Source organism: Dipodomys spectabilis, unplaced genomic scaffold, assembly GCF_019054845.1.
Source record: "Dipodomys spectabilis isolate Male_0828 unplaced genomic scaffold, ASM1905484v1 ptg000408l, whole genome shotgun sequence".
Lineage (NCBI taxonomy): Eukaryota > Metazoa > Chordata > Mammalia > Rodentia > Heteromyidae > Dipodomys > Dipodomys spectabilis.
In genome coordinates this window covers 1723211-1729181 of record NW_024871085.1, presented here as the reverse complement: position 1 = coordinate 1729181, position 5971 = coordinate 1723211, and the positions used below count along the sequence as shown (strand labels likewise).

General features: G+C 35.9%; 1 non-coding gene across 1 annotated transcript; it reads left to right on the top strand.

Moving 5' to 3' along the window:
- The first annotated feature begins 4192 nt into the window (after positions 1–4192).
- LOC122096981 lies at positions 4193–4299 on the top strand. The gene has a single exon (XR_006145458.1). It is a non-coding gene; the product is annotated as a U6 spliceosomal RNA (small nuclear RNA).
- The last annotated feature ends 1672 nt before the right edge of the window (positions 4300–5971 follow it).

Below are 5971 nucleotides of genomic sequence, written 5' to 3'. Positions count from 1 at the left end.
GATAAATTTGGGTGCTCCGTTGTTCGGCAAATAGATATTCAGAATGGTAATATCTTCCTGAAAGAGTGATCCCTTAATTAGTATGCACCATCCTTTTCACTAATTTTAATTAAAAGTCTATTTTATCTGATATTAGGATTGCAACTCCTTCCTGTTTATGGGGGCCGTTTGCTTGGTAGATTTTGTTCCAGTCTTTAAAATTGAAAATGTGTTTGTTTTTGTGGGCAAGATGTGACTCCTGAAGGCAGCAGATAGAAGGATCTTGCTTTTTAATCCAAGTAGACAGACTTTGTCGCTTAATTGGAGAGTTAAATCCGTTAATGTTGAGAGATAGAACTGAGAGGTATTTGAGAGTTCCTGCCATTTTATCCAACTTCTTCGGGCTGCGGCAACTGTGTTCTTCCTATGGTTCTTGGATTCTCAGTTTGGGTGCTGTTTCTTGGCCTTTATTGTGGTCTTGTTGGTTTTCTCTGTGGAGGATATCTTTAAGATACTTTTGTAGGGTTGGTGTGGTGGAGATATATAGTTTCAATTTTTCTTTGCCATGGAAGTGTTTTATTTGACCCCTGATTATTAAGGAGAGTATAGCTGGGTAAAGTATTCCTGGTTGTTGTTTGTCTTTAGGGCATTGCTTACATCATTCTAGTCTCTTCTTGCTTTGATTGTCTCTGCTGAGAAATCTGAGGTGATTCTAATTGGTTTCCCTTTATAGGTGATTGATCTTTTCTTCATGACAACTTTAAGGATCTTTTCCTTGGTCTGAATTGATCCTGTGCATATAATGTGACAATGGGAAATCCTGTTCTGGTCTGGTCTATTGGGAGTTCTAACAGCTTTTTGTATCTGAATAGGCCTATCTTTTTGCATGTTTGGGAAGTTCTCTGCTAGGATCCTGTTAAACAAATTTCCTAGACCATGGACTTCTGGTTCTACGTGCTCCTCTACAACAATTATCCTCAGATTAGACCTTCTAATGGTGTCTTCCAAGGGTTGAATGTTGAATAGATCTATCATATTTCTTAGATTTGTCTAGGATGGTTTTATGTCCTTTCTCTATAATATCTAGGATGTCTTCTATCTTCAGAATTCAATCTTCTTCATGGTCTATTCAACTATCCAGATTTTCTACTATTTTTTTTTCTTTTCCTTTTAGTTGGTCGGCTTTTATGACTTCAAATTCTTTGTTGGATCTTTGTTTTAGATCTTGTATGAAATTCTTTACTTCCTTAATTTAGTGTTCAATGTTTATTCTCAATTCACTTAGTTGATTGGTTATGATTTCCTTGGAATTCCATTCCTTCTGTTGGGATCCATTCAGCATTCCCTTTGTGGAATCCCTGACTTCTTTCAGCTCTCTGTTTATGGATTCCATGAATGCCTCTATTGATCTTTGTCTATGCTCATCTTGCTCTTGCAATTCCTGTATTACTCTTTGATTAGCTTCCTCACGTTCATGCAATTACTGTAGTTCTCTTTGACTGATCTCAGCCTGCTCACACAATTCTTTTATTTCTCTTTGAGTGTTCTCAAGCTGCTCATGCAATTCCTTTATCTATCTTTGAGTAGCTTCCTCACACCCATGAGCTTCCTGTTTTGATCTTCGGTTTGCTTCCTCTCTCTCCCTATCATGCTCAAACAGAGTCCTTTGCAGTTTTTCAATCTTTTTATTTATCATGTTTACCATTATTGTTTGTAGAGCTTTTTGGGAGTTCTGCTCTGGATTATTCATTATCTGTTCTGTCCACTGATTATCATGAGTGGGAGTTGAGATACCCGGATGTGACATTTTTCTTGTGTTTTTCCGGGTTATTTTGCCCATTTGGGATGAGAGTAACAGCAGTTTGTGCTAGAAAACTATCTTAGGGCAAGCATCAGCAAAGTCTGTAGTTGCACAGTCAAAAGCATGCAGATATAATCTAGTTCAACAGATATACTTTTCAACATCAAACAACTATGCATTAATAGGCTACGAACAGCAAAGAAGAATTTGGCAAACCAGAAGTTATTAGTTTTAGCGAGAGATGTGGGTATAAATACGAATAGAGGGATGTGGAAAGGTAGAGGGAGAGCTAACTTAGTCTTAATCTAAAAGCAGGGAATAGGTTGGATAGAATGATAGTAGAGCCCGGGGAAAAAAGAAAGAGAAAAAAACGACAAGGAAAAATAGTAAAACAAAAATTAAAAGCTTAAAAGTGAAACACTTAAAATTATGCAAATTAAAAACATAATATTCAGAGAAGGACGGGAATAGGATAAGAGAAAGGGAGGGATAGAAAGGAGATGTGAAAAATTAAAAAATAAAAATGCTTAAATTTTATACTGGTATATAGATGCAGTACTGCTATTTAGGAATTTAATTCTAAGAGGTTTTGAATTCAGTAATGAATTTCTGGATTAAGTGTGTATACAATGGGGATAAGTTTTCCTTGTATGTTTTTAATATATATTTTTATTATAAATACTGTACAGAGGGGTTACAGTTACATAAGTAAGGTAATGAGTACATTTCTTATTGAGCATTGTTACCTCCTCCTTTGTTTTTAACCCTACCATCCCTTCCCTTCACACCACCCCACCTCCCCCCTTCACCCATCCTCTGGTAGAGTGTCTTGTATATTTCATTGTTACAATGGGTCAACCAGTATCCTTTCCTTATATCTTAAATGAAGAAATGCTGGCTTGATTTATGCTGATTCTACTTTTGTAGACACATTTAAAATCACTGGCCAAGTCCAAGAGCACATAAATGAAATGCCATCATTATTTTATCAGTTGGTATAATTGTATTCTACACATTTATTGACAGGTTAAAAATTATTCTCAAACTTTAAAACATTAAAAATACTTTCTTTTTTTTCTTATTTTCTTGGCCAGGAAATCAGCAAGACCTCAGTCAGCATTTCTCATATAGGAATTTTCACATGGGTTAGTAAAATGTATATGTAGAGTCCAGTTTTCAGAGGACTCACACATCTGCCTAGGAATTCATGCTGGTTGTTGGGAAAAGAGCTCAAGTAAGGATGCCATTTAAAGCCTTATAACTTTACTCTTTACCAGGGTATTTTCCTGCTACTTCGGTGGTTGAGAGTGTCTACAAGAGTAAGCATTCCGTGAGGAGCAGGGAGACACCATATCACTTATACTTACTGATGTTTCCAAGTGACTTGCTATCACTTGTACTGCATTTTGTAAATCAAATCTCTCTAAAACTACCAGTTTTAAGAGATAAGAGGATTGGTAAATGAACTATGAGAGACAAATACATCTTCAACATATATTGTTCCAAGTATTCCGTTTAAGGCATATTCAACAACTGGGGGAAATTGTGTTGGCTGTAATTATATGTCTTTCTCCATGTGTGCATGAATACATGTGTATATGTATGTGTGTGACTAGTAACATACATGTGTACATTATGGCTTATATCATCAAATAAAGTAAGGAATCTCTAAATTTTTAACAAAAACTGTATAGTTAAAGTCTTAACTCTTCACTCTGCTTCTTTACACAAAGACTTTGCAACTTCTCATTAATAAAGTTTCCATATACTTTAAAATGTACATACTTAGTACTTAATGTCTACTACCATAAATCTTAAATACTTTATCAAAAAGTTTTATACCTGCCAAACAGTCCTATTTTTGGCATATATAAGCAAAATCCCAAAATTAAGCATATTTAAAACATTAAAACTGTTTTTTGGGGGGAGGGTCCGTTTGTGGTGCATGAACTCTGGGCCTGGGCACTGTCCCTCAGCTCTTCAGCTCAAGGCTAGCACTCTACCACTTGAGCCACAGCGTCACTTACCGCTTTTTTCTTTTTGCTTATGTGGTGCTGAGGAATAGATCCCATGGCCTCATGCATGCAAGGCAAGCACTCTACCACTGAGCCACCTTCCCAGCCCTAAAACATTAAAACTTTAACAAACCTAAACACTTGCTGCAATGTTCATTTTGACAGGTGCCTTGTATAGAATAATTGAATTCCTCCTCCTACACATCTCTTGAACTACAAATATCTGGAATTATTTTGTTTTTGGCATGTCTATCTTGATTTTATTCTTAAATGTGTGCTTATGTAAGAATTACATGATTCTAAAATTTCACAACAATTCTTTTGAACTTATTTTTGTTAAATTGTCTAGTTTCATAAAATCAATACAAATTATACTTTATATATAAAAAAATGTTCTTTGCTCAATTTAGCATCATATGCACTAACTTTGGAACGATACAGAGAAGATTAGCATGCCCCCTGCTCAAGGATGACATGAAAATTCGTGGAGAATTCCATATTTTTACAACAACAGATGCTGAAAGGTATGTGGCCACAAGGGAACCGTACTGCATTCTTGGTGGGAGTGTAAACTTGTTCAACTACTTTGGAAAGCAGTATGTAGGTTCCTCAAAAGACTCCACATAAAACTCCTCTATGACACATTAATCCCACTTTTGGGAATCTACCCAAATGATCATAAACAAGACCATACTAAAACTACCAGCACAACTATGGTTATTGCAACATTATTTACGATAGCTAGTATATGGAACCAACCCAGATGCCCTCACAAGATGAATGGATCAAGAAAATGTGGTATATATACACAATGGAATTCTATGCCTCCATCATAAAGAATGACATCGCCCAATTTGTTAGGAAATGGAAACTCTTGGAAAAAATTTTATTGAGTGAAGTAACCCAAGTCCAAAGAATCATAGGTCCCATGATTTCCCTTATTTTCAATAACAAATGTATGTCAGGGATAAGCAGAAAAGTTGAAAAGCTATGTACATAGAACCAGATAAGATGATATTAAAGAAATTGAACCCCAAGATAGTGACACAAGTGGTTTTTTCTTTCTTGCTATTGTTTCTAATGTACTTATAATGAGCGATGGCATTTTTTTTGTTTCTTTGTATGTTTCTCCCCACGCTATAACCCCTGTTTTCTCTGTATTTGAAGTTGGTGCACATACATCTTGAATGTATCCTTCTCTAATTTGGGGAGGGGAAGGGAAAAATTGCTCAAATAAGGATACAGGTTGACCCATTGTAACAATGAGATGCACAAGACACTATGTTGAAAAATGAACTTTACAATTTAGGTGGAGGAAGGAAGGGGGAGGGGAGTGTACTTGTGGAGGTGGAAGGGAAGGGATGGTAGGGGAAATATAAAGGAGGAGGTAAGAATTCTTGTTAGGAAATGTACTAGTTTCCTTGTTCATGTAGATGTGACTCCTCTGCACAGTATTATTACAATAAAAAACATATAAAAATGTTCTGAGATGGAAGAGTTTATTTCCTCTATTTTACCCATATAATATCGCTAACAAAGAAATTAATGCAGAACACTGATATGAAGGTAATTTGAATAAATGTATGTGAGTGTGAGTGCCGCAGCATTCAAGCAAACACGCATGTACCTGCTAACACACGTCATACATGTATATCATCATGCTCAGAGTTTAAAATCAGGGCTTCAAGGTCTTGCTAGGCCTTTCCTATCTAGATTGGTGATCTACTATGTAAGCTACATCTCAATTCCTGGCTCTTTGCTAGTTCATTAAACATTTTGAAAAATAATTTCATGACGTGTTTTTTTTGGCCCTGATTGGCTCCCAAGTGTAATCCACAGATCTCAGTCTCCTGAGCAAATATTCAGAGTAGATAGGATTATAAGTGTGACCAGCCAGCACAATGTTTTTAGAATAATTTTAAAAATAAAAGAAAATTTACTTTATGGGTGCCTGTTGTATCATCTCCTTATTTGAAAGCCTTTTGGAGTGATTATATGTCAATTTAATTCGTTTGGGGATTGTGAAAAGATAGTAAGTGATGATATTTAAAAGTTCTGGTACGTTTTAAAAAAGAAACTGGAACTGTGGGACAGAAGAAATTTGGCTGTCTTCGGACCTCAATTTGTAAGCTCAGCTCTGTGCATGATACCCCAATGTCACCACCACAGTCTCTGT